Below are 24,740 nucleotides of genomic sequence, written 5' to 3'. Positions count from 1 at the left end.
TTTTTCTGCGAGAAGTTGAAATTGACTGATTGAACCCCCCCTTTTTTTTTTGTAAATGGCGCTGGAGGCCTAAAGTGAAAAGGTTTTATAAAACCCAGCTGAAGTCCTAGGACTGGGGAGACGGTGCGCGTGCCCACAGAGAGGGCTCTGAGTGCTGCCTCTGGCCCCCGTGCCATAGGTTCGCCACCACTGGCCTAGATCGATCTTTCTCAACTTTGAAAACTTTAAGACATGTGGACTTCAACTCCTAGAATTCCCCAGCCAGTAGGATGAGATACATTGGCATTGGTGTATGTCGATGGACATGGTACCAAGACACTGGGAAATAAAATGGAGACAATTGGAAAGGAAAAATAAAAAGCAGGTGCAGATAATCCTTGACTCAGGACCAGTGGTTGGATTCAAATATGTGAACCACCAGTTCTCTGTGTGGATGCCGCTTCTGGAAGTCCATTCTGGGCTTGGGCAACAAAAACTTTAGCAAACAATTCTGCCGGAGTGGTGCGAACCGGCTGAATGCCATCACTGCTTAGGACTATAGTAGAAGATGTGGAATTTCTCTTGTAAGTCATGATGGATCAATTGGCCAGGACCTGTGAGAATTCTGTCCAATCTAGACCCAACCTATTTAGAAGATATTGGATTTAGAAAGGCTACTTCATGGCGTTTGCAAAGAACATGACATGGTGATGGAGGAGGGGTGTAACTAATCAATAAGGGGAAGGCCAATATATAGGGGAGGAGAGGTAAAAGGGATATCAACCATGATCCCTTAAAAAAAGAGCCGAAGTGGCGCAGCAGTTAGAGTGCAGTACTGCAGGCCACTTTAGCTGACTGTGTTCAGCAGGTCAGCGGTTCAAATCTCACCGGCTCAAGGTTGACTCAGCCTTCCATCCTTCCGGGGTAGGTCAAATGAGGACCCAGATTGTTGGGGGCAATGTAAATATATATATATATATACATTGCTTACTGGTGTACACCGCTTAGAGAGTGCTTGCACTTAAAGCGGTATATAAGTCTCATAAATAAATAAATAAATAAATAAATAAAATAACCCTCTGTGTTCGAAGCAAGGCATCTCTGAAGGCCTGTCGGTGTGATCCGGCAGGAAGAGAAAACTGTTGCAAACCAGACTGCAGACCAAGATAATGGGTTAGCTGTTCTATTGATCCCATCTACCTGGGTTATTCTCTTGTTTTTATGAATTAAAGACCATTGGTCTTTAACATACTTTGGGACATGTTTAGATGTGCTTCTTCTGAACTATGAATATCAGAGAGGAGAGGTTCTCTACTGTAGATAGATCATTGATACACCATTGCAAAACTAACAAACTCAGCAACAGCTGCCATGCCAGTGTGTTCCTCACACTTTGTTCAGGCAGATCTAATGAGCATTTTTGGCACGGCAGAGAACTCAGAGGGTGCCAGTTTGGCATCCGCTTCTCTCTGTTTTGCTCTTTTGTGTATTTTCTGGATTTGTCCCCTACCAACAATTCCTCCCTCCCCGTTTAGCTTGTTTTATAATAAGCAGCAGGCGGAGATGGAAAGGGCTGGAAAGGGAGGGACAGCCAATAATTCATGCTTATTAAGAAGTCATTCTCTATCCAGAGAATTTTTAAAAGGAGGGTAAAATTTACTCCGCAATTATTCTTGTTGGGTATAGTTACAGATTGTGATACAAAGGAGGTTGTATTGATGTTAAATTTGATTACAGCCGCGAGGCTGTTAGTTGGACAATACTGGAAGAAGGAGTCTTTGCCTACATTGCAGGAATGGTTTCTTAAAGTAGCTTATCTGGCGGAAATGGCAAAGATTTCGGCTTTCCTAAAGCAACAAACGCAAGAGAAGTTTCTTGTCGTTTGGGATAAATGGATAAAATTTATACAATTTAGATTGGGTACAAAAAAATATTATATAGCTTTTTCATAATTTTTATCTTTATATATAGAGAGATATATATACTTATATATATATTTTAATGTTACTTATAGATATTATATAAATTTTTTAACTTAATTTTTTATTTGTTAATTTTCAATTAAGCCTATATTCTGCTCTGGGAAGCTCAGGGGGGGGGGAAGGGAGGGTTTATGGTGAGGGGTGGGGGATGGGTTTTTTTTTTATATGTAATGTTTAGTTTTTTTTTTATATGTTGTTTTCGTTTTGTATTGTTTTTGTCTCTTTGTAAAATTTATAAAACTTTCAATAAAAAAAAAAAAAAGAAGTCATTCTCCTGCCGCAGTCTCTTGCCCTTACAACCTTTTAATTCTCCATCATGCTAATTAGAAAAAAAACAACCCTCCAATGACTGTAGTCAAAGGCAATCTCTAAAAAGAAAAGAGGAAGAGAAACAAGGGGAATGTTAGGTCATTCCAACAAGTTCATCTACTATAAAAAAAAAAAAACTCTTCGGGAAAGGGGTAGCTATGCAATAATCACCCGAGGGGGGATTTACAATAACAATAGAATCATTCCGGAATTTAAACATGGAGTAAAAAGTCTGTTTAAAGCCTGTGTTGTTGTTGTTGTTAATTGCGAAGTCGTGTCCGACCCATCGCGACCCCATGGACAACGTTCCTCCAGGCCTTCCTGTCTTCTACCATCTTCTGGAGTCCATTTAAGCTCACTCCTATTGCTTCAGGGACTCCATCCAGCCATCTCATTCTCCGTCGTCCCTTTCTTCTATTGCCCTCAATCTTTCCCAGCATCAGGCTCTTCTCCTGTGAGTCCTTCCTTCTCATTAGGTGGCCAAGTATTTGAGTTTCAACTTCAGGATCTGGCCTTCTAAAGAGCAGTCGGGGTTGATCTCTTCTAGGACTGACCAGTTTGAACGCCTTGCAGTCCAGGGGACTCGCAGGAGTCTTCTCCAGCACCACAGTTCAAAGGCCTCAATTCTTTGGCGCTCAGCCTTTCTTATGGTCCAACAAAGCCTGTATTGAAAGGGAAATGGTAAAAGGGTGTTGATTGGAGAGATTAAAAAAGAAGGAAGGTCAAGAGGCAGCTAGACATGCAAGTTGGCAAAAGAGGAATGTTTCTGTAGCCAAGAGTCTATGGCACAGATTTGAATTCTGCTCTTCATTGACATTTTACTGTGGGATAGGCAGCACTGAAAGAAAGGGGCAGAAATAAACGTACCATTTCAGGGGTATGTTTTGTAAGACAGTGGCACGGTCTTCCTATCGAGTTTGTGGCTTCATCATCTCTGGAGGTTTTTGAGAGTCTAGACTACCTCTTCTGGATGATTTAATTGATTTTTCTTGCACATTGCAGAGGGTTAGGCTAGCTTGGGTTCTCCTCCAACTCTATCATATTATGGCCCACCCCATCTTAATATCTGTGCAGTGGTGGGATTCAAAAATGTGAACAACCAGTTCTCTGGGTGGATGCCAATTCCGGAAGTCCATTCTGGGCCTGGGCAACAAAAAAATTAGCTACCGGTTCTGCCAAAGTGGTGCAAACTGGCTGAATCCCACCACTGTATCTCTGGGAAATCGAGGGAAGTGGTTTATTCAGGGTAGGCAACCAGAAAACAAGAACCATCTGTACTTCCAAGATGAGCAGATCGATTAAATATCCACCTGGAATTTGGCAAATAGAGTGGTGCCTTGGTACTCAATTGTTTTGAAACTCATCGAATTTGGTACACAACACATTTCGACATGAACATTTTGTCTCGGTTACTCGTCATTTGGTTTGGTACTCAACGCACAAGCTAGAACCTGTCAATGTTGGCTGCTGTGTGACTCATTGTATTTTCCCTTATGGGAAAAATTGGTTTGGTACTCATCGTTTTTGGTACTCATCGTTTTTGGTACCCATCGCACCTCCCGAAACCAATTAACATTGAGTAATGAGGTACCACTGTACCAAATTGTATCCTTCACTTTGAAATTCCAGGCTCTGCAAATTCAAAATAAGTGTTAGGTTTTCAGGTTAGTGCTCAGCTGAGGCTCTAACTCTGGATAAGGAGCTGAGAACAGCAATGGGATAAGATGGTGGGAGAGTAGTTCTCCTGTGGCTTTGTGCATCATATGAGTAGAATCCGTCTGTAACTGACTGGCTGTTTCACAAAATTACCCAGGAGCCCTTGCTCATCAGATGTGAAAGTGAAGGGCAGGGGTCTTCAAACTTGGCTCTTTTATGACTTGTGGACTTCAATTCCGAGAATTCCTCAACCAGGCATGCTGGTTGAGGAATTCTGAAAGTTGAACTCCATAAGGGAGTCAAGCTATTTTCCAGGGAGTCAAGTTATTCTCCAACGTGCCTGAGCACAGGACAAGAAGCAACGGATGTAAACTAATCAAGGAGAGAAGCAGCTTAGAACTAAGGAGAAACTTCCTGACAGTTAGAACAATTAACCAGTGGAACAACCTGCCTCCAGAAGTGGTGAATGCTCCAACACTGGAAGTTTTTAAGAAGAGACTGGACAGCCATTTGTCCGAAATGGTATAGGGTTTCTTGCCTGAGCAGGGGATTGGACTAGATGACCTCCAAGGTCCCTTCCAACTTTATTATTATTACTATTATTAAGTCATAAAAGGGCCGAGTCTGAAGACTCCTGCTGAAGGACATATAACTCTGGATCTTCAACAAGATAAACCTACTCTGCTGCTACCCTACTGCCTTTCCTCCTGAACAAGGGTATCCCCAGACATCAAGAGCTTCAGAAATGATGGGTGACAAAATAAATACAGGTAGTCCTCAAGTTACAGAAGTTCATTTCGTGACTGTTCAAAGTTGCAACGGCGCTGGAAAAAGCGAGGTGCAGCCGTTTTTCACACTTACGACCATTGCACTATCCTCATGGTCACATGATCAAAATCCAGATGCTCGGCAACTGGCTCATATTTATGATGTCATAAATATGACATCATAAACATGGGCCCGGAGTTGTGTGAACACTTTTTGTGACCTTCTGACAAGCAAAGTCAAGGGGGAAGCCAGATTTCACTTAACAATCCTGTTACTAGCTTAAGAACTGCAGTGATTCAACTTAACAACTGTGGCAAGAAAGGGACAAAATTCACTTAACGTACGTTTCGCTTAGCAACAGAAATGTTGGGCTCAGCGGCGTTCTTAAGTCGAGACTGCCTGTATTTTCTTTTATACTCCCATTACAAAAGTAAGGACGATATTTTTTTCCTAAAAAACAAAAACAAAACCTGTGATTTTTTTTTAAATATCTATTTTTTTTTTGCAATAACACTGCATTAATCAGATTTTGTGGTGCATATTTATTTGCAACATTTTTTATTCCACCTCTTTCCAGCTCAGGGCACCTTATCGCTATTTGAAATTCAATGGTAGAAAATTAAAAGCCTGCACATATATTTTATAGATGGGGCAAAGACACCATTAGGAAAAAAACAACAGCGAGAGTCCTCTATCTATTGCAAAGATCAATCTTCTCACAAAACACCAAGTGACCTCCAGGATTAACATGCTTGGGATCTCTTCTTCAACGCTGGGAGGGAGGTAGTCAACTGGAATTCTTCTAATAGGTCATCCGTTGCCTCCAGGCCCAGGGCAGTAAAAGCTCAGCTACTTGAGAACATTGGTTAGCTTTTATACTGCAAATGTGATCAAAGCAGGATCCCCAAAGAGCAGGCTGGGTGGGACAAGGAGAGGCGAGCACCTAGCAGCCCTCTGCTCTGTACAGTCAGGGACAATCAAAGTGGGCAAACCCTGTGGATAGTATTAATCCCCCTTTCCCCCAAACTAGGGAAAACTTTATGCGGCAAACGTATCTAATGTTCCTTCTTCCTCCTATTTTACCTACTACAGCAACCTTGTGAGGTAGGTTGGGCTGAGAGAAAGAGAGTGTGACTGGCCCAAAGTCACCCAGCTGGCATTAATGGTTAAAGCGGGACTAGAACTCACCATCTCCTGGTGATTGGCCCAAAGTCACCCACCCTGCTTTCATACCTAAGGCGGGACTGGAACTCACCATCTCCTGCTGATTGTTCCAAAGTCACCCAGTTGGCTTTCATGGCTAAGGTGGAACTGTCCGCTCTCAAAAGAAGATATTTGTTGTTCTTGTTGTTAGTTGCGAAGTCGTGTCCGACCCATGGACAACGTTCCTCTAGGCCTTTCTGTCCTCTACCATCTTCTGGAGTCCATTTAAGCTCACGCCTACTGCTTCAGGGACTCTATCCAGCCACCTCATTCTCTGTCGTCCCCTTCTTCTCTTGCCCTCCATCTTTCCCAGCATTAGGCTCTTCTCCAGGGAGTCCTTCCTTCTCATTAGGTGGCCAAAGTACTTGAGTTTCAACTTCAGGATCTGGCCTTCTAAAGAGCAGTCGTGGTTGATCTCTTCTAGGACTGACCGGTTTGAACGCCTTGCAGTCCAAGGGACTCGCAGGAGTCTTCTCCAGCACCATAGTTCAAAGGCCTCAATTCTTTGGCGCTCAGCCTTTCTTATGGTCCAACTTTCACAGCCATACATTGCAACTGGGAAAACCATGGCCTGGACTATACGCACTTTTGTTGGCAGGGTGATGTCTCTGCTTTTTAGTATGCTGTCTAGATTTGCCATAGCTTTCCTCCCCAGGAGCAAGCGTCTTTTAATTTCTTGGCTGCAGTCCCCTTCTGCGGTGATCTTGGAGCCCAGGAAATAAAATATGTCACTACCTCCATTTCTTCTCCATCTATTTGCCAGGAATTGAGAGGGACGGATGCCATGATTTTGGTTTTCTTAACGCTGAGTTTCAAGCCAACTTTTGCACTCTCCTTCTTCACCCGCATCAAGAGGTTCTTTAGTTGCTCTTCACTTTCTACCATTAGAGTGGTATCATCTGCATATCTTAGGTTGTTGATATTTCTCCCGGCAATCTTAATTCCAACTTTTGTTTCATCTAGCCCTGCCTTTCTCACAATGTGCTCTGCATATAAGTTAAATAGGCAGGGCGACAGAATACAGCCTTGCCGGACTCCTTTCCCAATTTTGAACCAATCAGTGGTTCCGTGTCAGTACCAAAAGGCAAAAAAAGAAAACATTAAAAGATATTAAAATATTAAGATATTAAAAACATGCATATCCTCAGAAGTCTCCTTGTCAAAAAAAAAAAAAAAGGGGGCAGTTTAGCATCTCCAGGAATTGAAAAGATACAAATTCCACTCTGTACAAGACTAGGCTAACAGAAAGTTGAAATCCTGCCAAGACCCTCTCTACTTCAACTCTTATCTAACCCAGTTAAGATGGAGTTATTTTGAGTCTGTTTCTTACCCTTTGACCTCTACCTAGCACGATCAAGATAGTGCTATCCCGAGATGATTTCCCACGCTTTCTACTTTGACTTATTTGTGCTTAGCACAACCCAGGTGTTTTGCCGTGGACCAACTGTACATGACTGTGTCCAGTGGCCTTGAGTTCCAACGTTCTTATGCAGATTGCAAGGGGAAATTATGCTCTTTAAAATTTAGGGTATGCTCTGTGCTCCTCTTAAGTAGCTTCCTTTACTTTTTAGAATGCAGAACGGGGGGTGGGTGGGTGGGGGTGTCGAAAAAACTTTCCCCGTGTAAAATAGTTTTCTGCAAGCTCACCCTTTTCAGTGCTTCTTTGCTGCTTTCTGTAAGAGCACAGCTCAGCTCTAAAGAGACCCGGCTTATTTTCTAACCTCATCTAATTGCAGTTAACCTGCTTTTCCTGCAACCAATTCCCTGCTTACTTGAGTGTCTTGTGGCTTTGGAAACCTCAGATAGTTGTCTTTCAGTTGCTGAACTGTCAAGTGTAAAAGTTGCTTGAGAAGGGCACTTTTGCACCATAGTTAGAAGTTAGAACTCCTTTTTCTAAGCACAAAGTAGGCTGGCCTAGGGATATGTTTTCCCAATGAATATCTCCTAAAGCTATATCTATATATCTATATCCTATATCTCTTTATCTATCTATGTATCTATCTATGTATCTATCTATGTATCTATCTATCTATCTATCTATCTATCTATCTATCTATCTATCTATCTATCTATCTATCTATCTATCTACACACACACACATACATACGTGCCTATATATGCAAACATACATACAATACTACACACAGACATGCCTTGTTTTCATTTGTGTTGGGTAAACTCCCGGTAAGCTGTTTTATCTCATTGCTTTTATTGCCATCTGCTTTCACTGCGGGTTTTTGGATGTTCGCAGGAGTTTGTTGACATTATTCCTCTTGATTTATCTACTTCCTTCTGGTGGGATGGGTTGGTTAGCTGGTTCCTACATAGCTGCCAATAATTCTTCCTTAATTACGCAAAGTAAAGATAGGGGCTCTTTGACGGGCTGCATTAAACCTTTTGATAGAAATAAACGGTTGGGTGGGATGAAGTGTGACAGCTGCTATTGGAAAGGGCATCTATGCCACCAATGTTCACTGGTGACCCCTGTAATAGCTAGAGGAATTTATCATGCAACGTGGCATCATTCCTGCTGTACGATTCCCCGCCCCCAACTCTCAGTTCTGTGTTGCTATGTCTACCTGTAGCTTACACTATCTGCTTGAGATTATATATGGTATGATATATTAAAGCAAGCTCGTCCATCAAGACAGCAGTAGACAACAATACTCTCATCAATCAAGACAGCAAGACAACAAAAACCAGAAGCATTTTTTTGACTAGCTCTTGGGGAAAAGTATATCCAAGGAGATATGATGAAGGCAGGGGTAAATTGCTCCAGAGAGGAGAAGATTGAGCCCAGGGCTATCAACCTGGTAGTGCTGTGGGAATCCAGGATCATCCCGCCTCTGTTTGAGCCGTGGAGGTGCACTGGTTAGAATGGGGTACTGCAGGCTACTTCTGACTGCTGCCTGCCAGCAGTTCCGCAGTTCGATTCTGACTGGCTCAAGATTGATTCAGCCTTCCATCCTTCCGAGGTCAGTAAAATGAGGACCCAGATTGTTGGGGGCAACACGCTGACTCTGTAAACCGCTTAGAGAGGGCTGTAAAGCACTGTGAAGAGGTATATAAGTCTAAGTGCTTTTGCTAAATGCTATTGACATCTTCTTGAAACCTCTGAAAGAGATCATCCATTGCCGTGGAATCAGATTTTGGTGATCCCTGGTCACACATCTCAGCCTCCATTTGATTAAGTGATGCTGGATTTTTTTTACACTCGGGTCCAAAGCACCAAGGTGCTTCTGAGTTGAAAACATTATCCAGTGACATCACTGTTGCCCTAGGGCAGGGGTAGGCAACCTTGGCTCTTTTATGACTCGTGGACTTCAACTCCCAGAATTCCTGAGCCAGCCATGCTGAGGCGAAAGGGAGAGGTTTCCAAGCTGAGCCGTGCTGGCTCAGAAATTCTGGGAGTTGAAGTCCACGAATCATAAAAGAGCCAAGGTTGCCTACCCCTGGCCTAGGGATACCCAGTTAGGGACACTTTTTATGTCCTCAGCTGGAGCTAGAATGAAGGATGGGAGCTCAACCCTGCCCACAGCAGATCTCCAATGCAGGCATCCCAACCACTTGAGCAATCATGCTCCTAGTGATGCTGGATAAACTTCCCATACAGTTTCCGTGTCCAAATGCTTTTCTGCATGCTGCAAAATACAAGGGTTGGAGGCTGTGAGAAAGGTAGACATGCCAATGGAAGAATAATGAAGCACCCACAGTCAAGAGGAATCAATTATGTAAACATCAGAATTTGCAGAAATAGTGAAGCTGACCTGTTTGGTCAACGAACAAAGAACAAAAAACTTTATTGTGCAACCGGAATCCTTATTCACCTTTTTCCTGAAAGAAGAATAAACGAACGGATGATTTGAAGACTAAGAAAGATGAGAAGTAAATAAATGAAGAGGTGAAGGAACTTTGTAACTTAAGAGGTAGCAGGGACAATAAGAATTGTAATTATCGGTTGAAAAGAAGGTTCGGGACAGGCACAACCTGAACACATTCCCTTTTTCCATGGCTTACTCTTCGCCAGTGTGAACCTCTATCCTCTTTCCCTGTGTTTCCTTTTTTATTTCTTATCTTTTTTTATTTTTTTATTTTTATACATCCCCGTTTCCTGTGCCATCCCACCAAAACAACTCTGAATAGTATCTATCTCAGCTTCAGATTCATTGGAAATGTTTAGCCTGACTTCTGGACTGAATGGAAGAACGTTTGAAGTTCGAAGGTCTCTGATTTATTTACAGGAAGTCCTCAAATTAGGACCACAATGGAGCCCAAAATTTCTGTTGCTAAGCGAGTCTTTTGTTAAGTGAATTTTGCCCCATTTTATGACCTTTCTTATCCTAGTGGTTAAGTAGTTGTTCAGTTAGTAACATGCTTGTTAAGTGAATGTGGCTTCTGCTTGTAAGAAGTTCACAAAGGGGGATCACATGACACCCCCCCGAGGACCCTGCGACCGTCATAAGTACGAATCAGTTGCCAAGCGTCTGAATTTTGATCACCTGACCCTGGGGATGCTGCAATGGTCGTAAGTGTGAAAAACGGTTATAAGTCCTTTTTTTCCAGTGTTGTTGTAACTTTCAACAGTCACTAAATGAATTGTTGTAAGTCAGGAACTACTTATATACAGTGGCTGAAGAATATCCCACCTCTGCCTCATCCCAAAAGACTAGCAACGATGACAAAGACTGATATTTCATCTCTTTTTTAAATTCTGGCAATGCGTACTTCTTTATTTTTGCTCACCCCTTCCTTTTTCGCCTCCCCTTTCCCCCCGCCCTGACAGAATTATATTGATTCACTTGGCATCGCTCAGAATAACAGTCTTCTGGCAATCTAATAATATGCTGCTATTCCTGTCATTCCCAAAAATGATCCCAAATGGACGTATCAAGTCCGCTTTCAACCCTCCTTGCTTCATTTATATTCTTTAATAAGTGAATATTGGACATCAGTCAATGTTTCCCGTCAGATCTGTTTGTCTGCTGTTTTTAATACCATTTCAGAATCCAGAGAGAAATCTCGGCTCGAACTGTCAGTGTGTACAAAACATAAAAACAGCTTACCCACACTAAAAAAACAAAACAAAACAAAAAACAACAAAAGCAACCAAACAAACAAAGCCAAAAGCAATTAAATCATCCCATGGATTTCAACTCTCCTTCTTCCTACTGGTAGGCAGAATTAGATAGGGCATAACAAAAATAGAAAAGAACTACTTGAGAGAAACCGCATCTCTTTTTAACAAGGATACCCTGAAGGCCAAACCTGACGACAGCTTCAAGTTTCTTTGGAGATATCCACCCCCATGCCACATAAAACGTGAAAGTTGGGCTCTTACATCAATAGTATAGGAACACATCATCACTTAAGTTAGCGTATCACTAACTTCTCTCAGTCGTAGTAGCAGTTCTCCATTCTCAGCTTCAAAACCAACAGTGTAGAGAAGATCCAACAGACTGACTGAATCCACGTATAATGTATAATAATATAAATGTAAACTTTATTGTCATTGTATGTGTATACAGTGTACACATACAACGGAATTTACTTGACACCCAAAGACCAGGTCCCACACACATAATCCCCAAACACACTCCCACCCACCACAATTCCCCACCCCTAAGACCACCCAAACATCCACACAACAGACCAAGTAATACTGTCCAACAGTTCACTGATGGTGGCCCTTTAGTTCATTGTTGAGTGCAACTATAGCTCTGGGATAAAAACTATTCAGAAAACGTGTGGTCTGAGTTTTAATCATTCTGTATCTTCTGCCAGAAGGCAACAGTCCAAAAAGATTGTAAACAGGATGGGAAGAGTCCCTGAGAATGTTATACAACTTCCTCAAACAACGAGATTCGAAGATGTTGTCCAGGGCTGGTAGCTGAAATCCGATAATATTCTGGGCAGTTTTAATAATTCTCTGTAGAGCTTTTTTGTCCACTACAGAGCTACTTCCATACCATGCAAGAATGCCGTATGTCAGGACACTCTCAATGGTGCTGTGATAGTAGAACAGAAATAGATGCTGAGATAAATTTATCTTCCTGAGCATGTGACGCTCGGAAATCCCAAAGGTGCTTTTTCAAAAGGCAACTGGACTTTCTTGTTTTTCCTTGAAGACCTTTCACTTCTCATTCAAGAAGCTTCTTCAGTTCTGACTGAATGGGTGGAGAATAGAAGGGTTTATATTCCTTTACATTCCCCCAGTCCTTTCAGCAGTTCCAAGAAGGTTCCACACCCATTTGCGCGATGCAGGTGACCCTGAGGGCACAAGTAAACCTCCAAGTGGCCTCAATGATTCTCAGAGAGAGTGCTAATGATCAGATGACTGCAAGAGATATAAATCCTTCCATCCATTAATGGAAACTGTCGGATCCGTTGATAGGTTTACTCACAGAGAAACGGTGCTATTCCCCTTGAAACAATGGATTGGCTCGTCTCCTGGAGTTGTGGGAATTTCATCACTGGTGGGTTTTTAGGAAAAATTGGGCAACCATTTGTCCGGGATGGAATAAGGATTCCTGCCTTGAGTAGTGGGTTGGAGTAGAAGACCTCTAAGGTACCATCCAGCCATATGATTGTATGAAACTTCCCTTTGTGTAGGCAAAGAGAAAATCAGCTTGCTGGGGAAGTCATCTGAGCTGAAAAAAGAGAAGGAGAGAAGGATTAAGCACTTTTTTACACCGGTTCTGGAACTAAAACTTATTTTTTGCTTACATGAAGGGTGTTTAACCCTATGGATTAAAAGGACAGAGGGGGAAAAACCTTGGAAATTCATAGAGTGGGAAGCCTGAGTTCATGTTTATTAGCTTAGATCAGTGGTTCTCAACCTCTGGGTCGGGACCCCATTTGGGGTCGAACGACCATTTCACGGGGGTCGCCAAACAATGCAGTATGCCATTTTTTCCCCCTTTTCCTTATCTGTGCTACTCCCTTTTATTCTATTGGCTTTTGAAAGCCAACAGAATAGACTCTCTTGAATAGAGTCTAATTCTATTGGCTTTCAAAAGCCAATAGGAATTGTCCAGGCTGTCTCTGCCCTGCTGAGCCCGCCAAAAGTCCCATTCTGCAAACGGTGCTGCACCAGTTGAGTAGTCCTCGACTTACGACCGGTTGGGGGGTCGCGGCATTAAAAAGGTTGAGAACCACTGGCTTAGATGGTAGAAGAAACACAGCCAGAAAATTGTGCTGATTTTTAAAAAATGTACAGTGAGATCCTTCCCAAGCTTTTGAACATCCCCCCCCCCCCTTTAATGATGTCCAAGGACCTCTTGTTTTACAGGCCTGGTTCTTTTTTGTGTGTGAAATTGATGCTTGTGTGAACATGACAAGTTCCGTGAAGACGGATCACCCACAGTGCAAGGTCAGCGTTCTGTAAGCCTGTGTTTTTGTGTCTCCTGTAGACACATCAGTCAAAAGAGACAGGCAGCGATCACTTTGCTACCTCTCAACTGCCTAGTTTGTCAACAGTTTTTGCAAGAACAAATGGGCCTCTTTCCAAGGTATTTTGGCACACATATGTCTGGAATCAGGACACTTTTGCAGTTAAAGATAAACAATCCCTTGAATTCCTCCGAATTTTGGGGATTTTTGCAGACATAGCCAGTGTAGTTTTCTTGACAATAGTACAGAAGCAGCTGACCTCTGCATTGTTTCATAATGATTTTTTTTTTTAACCTTTTTAGCTCTGGAATTTCCTGGTGAGCACCTCCAAGGTGTTGGGACATTTTGCAGCTGGCCAAGTTCTACCAAAGTGAGCAATTGTTGCTTCTGATCTCCAGAACGGCCTTTTGCTCATCAGTTCCACTTCGTGGATTTTCGTCCAGTGAGTGCCATCCCTGTGTGTTTTGTAAGGTTTAGTTAAATTTCACCCTTACTGTTGCATCTTCTTTGACTTAGAATCAACAAAGGTCAGGTCTGTCTAGCTTTTGACCCACCAATATGAACCCAGCTCATCAGCATTGCACAAGCTTTGCAAATGTAGAAAAAATGTGGGTGAGAAAATCTAATTGTCATTTGTCTGAAAATATCTAAGAAAAAAATGATTAAGTATATTTAACATTTAAATTTTGCTGCATGCCCTGCCTGGGTTACTTCCTCACAGCATTTAGCAGAACACAATCCAAAGACCCAATGTACCTAATTGTTTAATAGAATTAATCTTTGTTTGATGAGATTTGGACTGAAGAGCACTCTAAAGACGTAGACGTTGATGGTTCTGCCGATATAAAACAAATCCTTCATAATCTTAGAACATGAGAGAAAGAGAGAGAGAGAGATTTGTTGGGCCATGTGCCTCCAGAAATGGAATTCATTTGCAGCGATGGCACTAATTTACAATAACTGTACCACAGATCCTGCAATATAAATAGTTTCTTAAGATATTTCGAAGTACAGTGGTGCCTTTGCGTTCAACGGCTCTGAAATTGATCGACTTTGATACTCGACACATTTTGATGTGAAAATTTTGTCCCTGTACTTATCGTTTGTTTGGTACTCAACTCACAAGCTAAAATGTGTCGTGTCAGCTCTCTTGTGACTCACTGTCTTATTCCTTATGGGAAACATTTGTTTGGTACTTATCATTTTTGCTACTCTTTGCACCTCCCAGAACCAATTAACAATGAGTTTCAAGGTACCCCTGTAGTGATGTTTGCTTGCAGTTAGAGCCAGTTGTGTGTCTTTGTGTCAGGCCTTTGAAGTAGACCGGACTGCAAAATCAAAGTTGTGAATAGTAACTTAATAACTTTGTTACGGGAACAGAAGGAATCCTTTCCTCTCTTTTATCTATAAGACAACTAGAGAGAATTAAGCCTAAGAAGTTTTCTCAAATTAGATTCCTATTTTAGACTCAGATTTCTCTTATCTTGGTTTGGCTCTTCCTCTTGTTCCTTAAAGATATTCTCAAATCCCATTATAGGTTATTTTTGGGAGGGAGGGGGGAACTGACACAAAGTATATTGAAGGAGACCATGGTAGATTAGAAAAAATTCTGGAGTATCAAATCTAGATAAGAGGAGGTAGAGTGGGAATAATCATAGCAAAAGAAGAAAAACCTAAGTCATCAAATGCTGAAATCAAAATGATCATATTGTGGGTTATTAGATGATTTAATAACATCATTTTGGAATAGGCTGATTTTGGCCTTTGATTTCTCCAGTTTTCATTTCACCGATTTTTAAAAAAATGTGTTTTATGAACCTTAGGAAGCAGGTTTGTCTTATAAATACATTGATTGTATTGTTCAAACACATGCTAATCTCCCTTACGTTAAGTAGTTCTGTGTAAAATGTTCACCAAAGAAACATATACATTTATACCCATTTTTTAAAGATTCATTGCAGAATTTGGAGAAGTGAACATCTGGAAGGATGGCTATGTTCTTGCTGACATCTTGGTTCAAGAATATGAAATGAAGCTGTTGAAAAGCAGGTACATTTCTTTTCACCTCTGCATTCTGAGAGTCTATGAAAGTGTAAAAAAATTGTGCTGGAAAAGATTGAAGGTCAATGCAGACCCCACCAAGATCCTAGAGGCAGAAGCGGTACAGATTTATTCTGGAACTGTTAATTGACCTCAATTTAATTTGCAGACGTTTACCTTGGATTCCTTGGCAACCCATTAGTTAAAGCTAATTAGTTAATAATGTATTTATGGTGAATGATCCAAGTAGCCTTGGTAACAACAAAGCATTGCATTCCTTCCTTTTCAGATCAAATTTTCAAAATAATTACCAGGTGAATATTTTTGACTTTTCTGAGCTGAAAACCCCACACAGATCTGAATGGCACACTGATATTCTTTCAAAGATAGCAGACAAGAGTAGAACATAAAACAAAGTTTCAATCATTTCAGTTTAAATAGTTCCTCTTCAGCCATGTACAGAATAATTCTCTCCCCCACCATCACTTTTTTTTTATTCAGATGAAACATGTAATAAATCTCTGAGTGGTGCCGAAAACTTTGCCATGTAGATTGTGTGTTTGTGTGTGTGTGTGTGTGTGTGTGTGTGCCAAACCACATGTAATTGTATACCTCTGCAAGATCCTGGAGCTTTTCTACAATTAATATGCCTAGGTAGACAATGATTAGAATATGTAATATTAGAATACTTGGACTTTTGGCCATCAGCAGATAGGTGTATGTTTAGGGGGCCAAAAAAAAAAAAAAAACCCAGAGGAAAAATGAAGGTAGCAAATTAAAAAGCAAATTTAAACATTTAGTATTTAAATATGCTTTTAGAAACATTTTCCTGAATGGTTTCCAATTTTTCTCTGGCACTTCACATTTTCTCAAAAAAGACCAGCCATGTCAAGTGCAAGTAATCAGAACTACTTGTGAAGAGCAAAAGTCAGTAATTTTATTGTTTACCATCTATATTAAAGAATCTCACCAAACTGCTCACGTTCCCCAGGGATTGACCAGGTAAGGCTTCAGGGATCTTGGCAACTGTGTGCGGATTCCAAGCTAAAACCTCACTTGACCTCTCCCTCCTTCCTTCTAGCCTAGCTGGCAATTTCCCAACAAGCAGGACTCTTCTAAAGTCCTAAGAGAATGACTATGATTTCCTGGCTGCTAATCCTGCAAGAACCCCAGAGGTACTCTGGTATGCTTGAGGGATCACTCTGAGTTATCTTTGTCCATCATGGTGACAAGCCTTGCAGTCTTCAAAATTAGTGGTTTCTATTTACTGGTGGTAAAAGTTTAATTCTTTCTGAGATCTTAGAAAAAAGGAAGGCAAATTAATGTTGATCCTCTAAATGCAAAGATATCTATCTATCTATCCATCCATCCATCCATCCATCCATCCATCCATCCATCCATCCATCCATCTATCTATCTATCTATCTATCTATCTATCTATCTATCTATCTATCTATCTATCTATCTATCTATCTATCTATCTAAAATTTGGATTGCTAGCAAAGAATTAAGGGAGAACTGGAATAGTTATTTCGAACTCTTTAGTTCTTTTCAACCAGACATACCCTTTCTGAGATTCAAACCTGGGCTGAATCTCAGAAAGAGTATGTCTGGTTGAAAAGAACTAAAGAGTTCGAAATAGCTATTCCAGTTCTCCCTTAATTCAAATCCAAATTTTAGAAATATATATGGTGTTGCAGTTGCGACTGCTGCCTGTGGATGGCTCTAGTTTGAGCTGATACAAGGCAAAAGATTTCTCTCTCCCATATTTGGGTCAACAGGGTGTAGCATACAGCGCTCTAGATAATATATATATATCCTGACCCCCAGCCTGACCAACTCTGAAACAGCTAACGGAGTAACGTATGACAGAATGCAAATTAGCAATGGAAAGAGGATGGGTGCTGATGGGGGGGTGTGTGCTTGGGACTCAACTCGATCAGCTGGGGCCGATGACATGCTCCAGGAGCCGGAAACAGGCATTAAACAACTGTATATAAGACTTCCCCCGACGTTTGCCTTTTAACCCTGACGATGTCAAATGTATTTGACGAAAGCTTGGTGGATTAAATTCTATTTTTGATAGATATTCTCTTGGTGATCATTATTTTGACAATATATATATATATATATATATATACATATATATATATATATATATATATATATATATATATATATATATATATATATATATAAGAAAATCTCTACAACACAATATTTAACTGAACTCAAGGAAGCTGGAATACAGTAGAAGTCCTTCATTATTCTAAAGACACCAGAGTATGGCACTCTTTTATTTTGCAGTGCTATTATTATTCGCCAAGAATTGTTTCATTGCTTGTCATACATTATTCGAGCATTTGCACTGGTTTTTACAGCCAGCATAGGTCACTTTGGAAATACTGTGGCTTTGACAGATTTATAATTCTGCTGACGTGGGTCGGCAGATAGATGAGCTTTCCCCATGGTAAAGTCTCATAAATTTCATTGCATAAATAGAACCAGATCTGTTAGTGCAACTGTCAGAAGAGAAGGCAAGCGATAAAGCAAATAACTGGGGCGTTCCATCCTTTAAATTAAAACTCATTGGAAAAAAAATGAATAAGTGGGCTACTTTAACCCTAGTGGTTCTGTGATGGCAAATGCTAGAATAAACTTAAATAGTTTAAGCTTCTCTTTCAACTGAAAGAGAAGTCATCTAAGGAGGTCATCTTAGGCCAAGCAGGAAGATAGGTTTAAATCAAGAAGCAGAAGTGAAATAGAACTAAAGACTTCTGTTATGTAGAAATGTCCTGGAAGTCTTTGATATCAGGAATCATTCATTGTTCTAAAACAATCTGTAGCCAATTGTGGGTAGATGGTGGGTCTAGGTCCAAAGTGTGTGTCACTGAGAAGCTAAAGCTTCAGAGAAGTCAGAGGGCATACCTCTGTTGTATGAGGTGTGCACTTTAATGAGATGAGATTTTAGATGAGATGAGTTCACCTGTCTAATGGTTACATCACTGGATACCTGAATATAAATCCTTTCATTCCCCACCATCCAGTCAGAGCTGAAGAAGCTTCTTGGATGAGAAGCCAAACATTTTCAAAGAAAAAACAAAGTCCAGTTGCCTCTTGAAAAAGCACCTTTGGGACAACCATGACCTGGATGACAGAGAATCTCCATAGACATTGGATACCTGTGCACAGATATGCTTTCTGATAGGTGCCAAAGATCTTCTCCATGGTTGATTATAATGAAGAGCTAATGACTTAGACATTCTTGCCAATCCATAATTCTATAGCTTGAGTAAAAACGAAAGTCTAGATCAAACAGGAGGGCAATTGAAAGCAAGGGTTCATGAATATCGACTACCAGTTAAATGGCATGACCAAAAATCCCTGTTCTCAAGCCACATTGACAACGGAAAACACTAGTTCAACTGGGAAGGAACAAAAATCATTGGCCATGCCAACACCTGCCACACATGTGAATTTATTGAAGCCTGGTATTCTACCAAAGGAGCAATTAACAAGCATATTGATTTAGTTCCAGCAAACGAATACATAAGAAACCAACTCTTTGGAATGACCAATCAACAAGAGAACCAATCAACTGCTCAGAAGTTAAATATAGCTCCAAATGAATAACTAATCACATGGCCAGCTGGTCATTTGCATTTTTTTAGAGAGTCCTTAAATCCATTTGGAGATTTACCTGTGTCCCCAGCTGTCTGCAAGGAATATAAATGCTTCCATTCCCCACCATCCGGTCAGAGCTGAAGAAGCTTCTTCTATAAGAAGCGAAATGTTTTCAAAGAAAAACAAGAAAGTCCAGTTGCCTCCTGAAAAAGCACCTTTGGGACAACCGTGCCCTGGATGACTGAGAATCAACAGAGACACTCCGCTGAAAATGTTACCTACACTGGTAACGAGACATTTGGAAACCAGCCCACAAGCTCGGAGAACAAACCTTCACCCTCATATTTATTTATCACCGACTCTGCCTCACCAGCAGATTCTGAACAGTTTAGCAGTAGTTAGCAGTTCTCTTACTAAAATTATTTGCCTGCGAATACTCTTCTTCCACCATCACTCCGGTGTCAAAGAAGGGAAAAAAAGGGAACTAAATAAAAATTAAACACAAATACGAATGGATTTTTGGGGAATCCAATTTGTAGTGCATGCCAAGTAGCCTTTTTTGAGCTCTTTGTCTTTTCAGTCTAAATATGGAGAATCAGCATCTGTGCAATTTTAACCCAAATTCAATGTATTTAGAGGTGAAAGGAACTAGCAAGGCAATAAAACAGAAGGTGGGGGGATGACTATCAAAGCACTTCGCTGGAAATCTTAGCTGGAAATGTGGCAACCTCTTCCAATATCTAAGGAGCTGCCACAAAGAAGAGGGGAGTTCCTTTATTTCTCCAAAGCATCTGAAGGCAGGAGAAGAAGCAACGGATGGAAAAGAATCAAGGAAAGAACCAACCTAGAAATAAGGAGAAATTTATTGACAATGAGAACAATTAATCAGTGGAACGACTTGCCTCCAGAAGTTGTGCAGTGCTCCATCACTGGAGGTTTTTAAGAAGAGGTTGCACAAGCATTTGTTTGAAATGATATAGGGTTTCCTGCTTGAGCAGGAGGTTGGACTAGATGACCTCCAAGGTCCCTTTCAACTCTGTTATTCTCTTAAATCCTATATATTATGGAAGCTTGAGGGGTACAAAGTAAGAAATCTTTAAGAGACCCAAAAGCGACCAGGGTTGAAAACAATTCTGCAAAATATAATTATAGAACCACGGATGTCCTGTGCTTTTTACATCTTTACCTTCTTAGCTTCAAAACATAATCCAATTTCTTTGTTTCACACCCTAGGTTGCTTGGCTTCAAAAATCTCATAACCCAGACTCAGGTTTTTCTGACCCACACCTAATGTAGACACTGGTTTGTCCGCACGTAACTTTAATTACACCATCTGAAGCTCACTCCAAAAGAAGGCATGGAGGCATTGAACATACAATTCAAGATGGGAGAATGAACTCTATTTTCCCACCTGGTCACCCTGACTAATATGAAAGAGCTTCTTTTTTTTAATTGGATGGACTCAGGCATGGAAGTTTTTCTCAGGAAGAAGAACACATTCTCGTGTTCTTGTCCACCGTTTAATTGCAGCTGATATATAGATCTGTTGCTCCGTCAAGTCTCCCACGAGCAGTGAAACACCTCTCTCTGTGTATCTGTGTGAGAGGAAAGGAGAGATCAAATTATATAAAAAAAATATGAACCCCATCTTGCAATCACATAAACAAAAATTGACAGTAAATACAACCAAGAGATTAAATTAAATGCCTGCTGGTTTTCAGATGTTTTGGGCAGATTTTTCTACAAATAAGGAGAAGGAGGGATAGCTGGCCGCAGTTCCATAGCTTGAAGGTCACCGTGGTGAAGGTTATGCCTGGTGGCTTTGTATTGCCCATTAAATCTCATTTATTTTCTAAATTAGGATTACCATCCATTAACACAGGCTGCAAAGGTATGTGTGTACGTGGAGGTGTGTGCTTTTCCAGTGTCACGGATGACGTACTGAGCAAGGAACTTCGCAGAGAGAGATGTCTGTGGCTTTCAACGGGGGAAGTCAATTTAGTTGAATAAAAGCTGTTCCCTTCCTTTGTTGATGGATGACGTTTCTGTAGTGCCAGATCTGCATAACTAATGGTGGTTTACATCACAGAGGGAAAAATCAACTCTGATCAACTGTGAAACAATAATCTCAAGGAGAAGGTAACCAGGGCAAGATCAAATCAAAACTAAACAATCATCAGTTCCTACCCAATCTAAGTGAAGTGATGCTAACCTTTGAAGTCCTGATAATTGAGTGCAGTGCTTTTTTTCTTAAAAAAAAAAAAAGGTGCCAGAACTCACACACGTCATACAACCCGCCTTGCCTTCCCTACAAGATTCCATCCAAAAAAGGTGCCGAAACTTTGTTCTGGGCGTTCTATGACAAAAAAAAAAAAAAAAAAAAAAAAAAGCCCTGATTGAGTGTATCCTTTCATATAGAAGTCCCAGTTTTCTCCTTTGTTAAAGGTGGAGTTATTGCAATCCAAATATCTATTTTCTCTCTGAGCGATGCTCCTAATCACTACTTAGGCAAAACCAGGTTAAAATAATCAATCCATGCCAGATTCTAGATATTCATTCACACACTGCATCTTAAGTTTTCTCTAGGACTACAAAAAAATAAAAATAAAAATCTAACTTTGGGGTGTCACCTGGTGGTTGTCCAGATTTTTGCAGCTATATCAAATTTATGAAGCAAGGAGGAGATCTGGATGGGGAAGCATCAGAGCAGCTGGGGAATGGACCTGTAATCTCCAAGGATTGCTCAGGGAGGAGCTACATCCCATTTTAGTTCAGGCAGGCTGGAACTTGTGGTCTTTTTAGTAGACAAATTTCACAAGTCCTCTAGAAACACTTCTTCCATGGCTGAGAGAAAAAAACTGCAAGAAAGAGGGGGGTGGGGAAACGGATGCTAAGGAGATTATTGATTTTTATTTTATTTATTTGTACCTCCCTTTTATTAGTTTTAGGAATAACTCAAGGGGGCAAACAGACTCATTCCACCTCCTATTTTCTCCACAGCGATAACCTTGTGTGGTTGCTTGAGCAGAGAGAGAGTGATCGGCACAAAGTCCCCCAGCCAGCTTACGTCTCAAGGGCTGGACCAGAACTTCCTGTCTCCTGATCCCAAAGCCATCCAACTGGGTTTTATGCCTATGGCAGGACTAGAACTCACCCCTTCTTGGTTTCTAGCCTGATGCTTTAACCCAGTGGTTCTCAATCTGTGAATCGGGACCCCATTTGGGGTTGAACGACCATTTCACGGGGGTCGCCAAACAAGGCTGTCCGCCATTTTTTCCCCCTTTTCCTTAGCTGTGCTACTCCCTTTTATTCTATTGGCTTTTGAAAGCCAATAGAATAGACTCTCTTGAATAGAGTCTAATTCTATTGGCTTTCAAAAGCCAATAGGAATGGTCCAGGCTGTCTCTGCCCTGCTGAGCCCGCCAAAAGTCCCACTCTGCAAACGGTGCTGCACCCGTTGAGTAGTCCTTGACTTACGACCGATTAAGTAGTCCTTGACTTACGACCAGTTGGGGGGGGTCGCGGTATTAAAAAGGTTGAGAAACACTGCTTTAACCATTAGAGACCCAACTGATTCTCTTAGCAGCCTTCACTCAGGTTTGGATAATATGCTGAAGCACAAAGTTACCAGTTTGTTTAACATATTGTGCCAATAGGCCATTCTCTAACCTGGATAAGGAGGCTGTACGAAGGCAGACAATACGGTAAAGTTCTTTAGGTAAATTTGACACCAGAGAAATCGAGGCGGAAGTAATTTGGTTGGGTTGGGAATCCATTATGACAGCAGTGGCTGATCAGAAACAGCTCCTCCTCCTTCAGCCAAGCTCCCTTTAAAAAGGCACAACCCCCAGTTATTCTAAAATCCATTTATGTGGCATTATTTATTACTCAGTAGCAAGCAGATGGAGCCATTTTCCTTGCAGCAATTTGAAAGAGAGACATTACTTTTCTACCCAGGCTGCAGTCTTGATTTATGTTCTCCAGAACTAGGAAACTTCCAAGACCTACTTTGAGGTTTGGTCCAATAAAAAACGGGAAAAGCAGTTTGGGGAGGTTTTCACTTTTACGACACAACTTCCAAATTAACTCATTACAAAGTGAAATATCGACGGTGCCCAAATCATTAACACACACTAAAAATTTAAATGCTTTGATATTTTAAAGGCCTCTTTCCTAGGGCGATGAATTTAAGACTCTCTGTCTTGCATATCTTTGAATGTGATCACTCTGGAGAGGATGAGGAACGGGAGAATAAATGTTCCTTCCAAAAGAGAGGCAATTTCCTAATACAAATCATTTTTTTTTTCCTTTAAGAAAGGTTATGTGTTTGGTTAAATCCACACTTAATCATACTTGAAGTTGAGCTCTGAAATCAATAAGTCTAAATTATACGATGATGTGAAGAATAATTGCCTCTACGGTTTTTGTTAAAAAGGCTGGATTCTTCTTTTCTGTTCTAATTGTCCTCCAAGGAATTGGCAAAATATCTGAAGGCAAAAAGATATTTTTTCCCCCATTTTTGGAAGAGGGAAAGTAACATTGCACTTCTGACACCCCTTAAAAATAGGAACCATATTTATTCTCCAGAAGGAAGGAATAAAGAAGAGGGAGGTGGAAAGAGGGGAAGGAAGGAAGGAAGGAAGGAAGGAAGGAAGGAAGGAAGGAAGGAGAGGGAAGTGGAAAGAGGGGTAGGAAGGAAGGAAGGAAGGAAGGAAGGAAGGAAGGAAGGAAGGGTGGAAGGAAGGAGGGAAGGAAGGAAGGAAAGAAGGAAGGAAGGACAGATAAGGAGGGAAAGAAGAAAAGAAGGACAGAGGGAGAGAGGGAAGGAAGGAAGGATAGAAAAAAGGGAGGTGGAAAGAGGAAGGAAGGAAGGAAGAAAAAGAAAGAAAGAAAGAAAGAAAGAAAGAAAGAAAGAAAGAAAGAAAGAAAGAAAGAAAGACTAAATAGAAGATTGCTACATGGCTTCAGTACAGTTTATAGAGCCTTCAGTTCTTTCAAACCAATCAGTTACAGCCGTTCTGTCTTCCATTTAGTTAGGGTCCTTTAATTATATCTCCTTTAATGGAGTTTTAAAGTTTCTGTATGACCTGAAATACAATATCTGATTGACATCCAAAGAGCTTGTGGCCCAGAGCAACTTTATAACCCTGGAAAGTCAATAAATGAACAAATTAGGAAAACAGCAACTTTCCTTCATTTCATACAGATAAAATGACTTAAGTATACTTGTAGAGCCAGTTTTGGGTAGTGGTTAAAGCGCCAGGCTATAAAATGGGAGAGTCTTGCGTTCTAGTCTCACAGGGCATCAAGACAACTGGGTGATCTTGGGCCAGTCGCTTACTTTTACCCTTGGAAGCAGGCAATGACAACCCACTTCTGAAAAAAATGTCATCGAAGGAACACAAACACACAAATATGGTTCCCAAAGAAAACAAGTAGTAACAGTTGGGGAAGGAAAAAAGCTCTTTCAGAGAATTGTTATCATTGTTATTATTTTTGAAAATGAAACACTCTGTACCCCAGATCTTTTTATGTCTGAATTCAACCCATCTTGTTCTGACATCCACTTTTAATTTGAGCCCAAGAGCCTAAACGAAAGTGACAGCTGTGTAGACAAAGAGGCTTTAAAATAGTTTTGGTCAAAGTCCAGTGTGTCACTGGCATGGGATCAAAATTGTTGAGGGGATCAGAAAGCACAGATTTAATGTAAGATAAAATAAAGGCCAGCTTCATAATGGTGAATTCTGAAGATAGCCCCAATTGCTAACTGTACTCAGATTATGGAATATC

The 24,740-nt window shown here is 40.9% G+C and overlaps 1 long non-coding RNA gene across 1 annotated transcript in view; it reads left to right on the top strand.

Moving 5' to 3' along the window:
* The first annotated feature begins 13,592 nt into the window (after positions 1 to 13,592).
* The window catches only part of LOC120312131, an 81,895-nt gene continuing 70,747 nt past the window's right edge, over positions 13,593 to 24,740 (top strand). The window contains exons 1-2 of the long non-coding RNA XR_005557796.1: positions 13,593 to 13,728; positions 15,237 to 15,335. This is a non-coding gene — a long non-coding RNA (uncharacterized LOC120312131). The remainder of the gene's footprint in view (positions 13,729 to 15,236; positions 15,336 to 24,740) is intronic.

The sequence above is a fragment of the Crotalus tigris genome, unplaced genomic scaffold, assembly GCF_016545835.1.
Source record: "Crotalus tigris isolate CLP2741 ecotype Arizona unplaced genomic scaffold, ASM1654583v1 scf7180000018432.44079421565:4894166, whole genome shotgun sequence".
In the NCBI taxonomy this organism is placed as follows: Eukaryota; Metazoa; Chordata; class Lepidosauria; order Squamata; family Viperidae; genus Crotalus; species Crotalus tigris.
The sequence above is the reverse complement of the archived record's forward strand: the minus strand, read 5'-3'. Positions and strand labels throughout refer to the sequence as shown.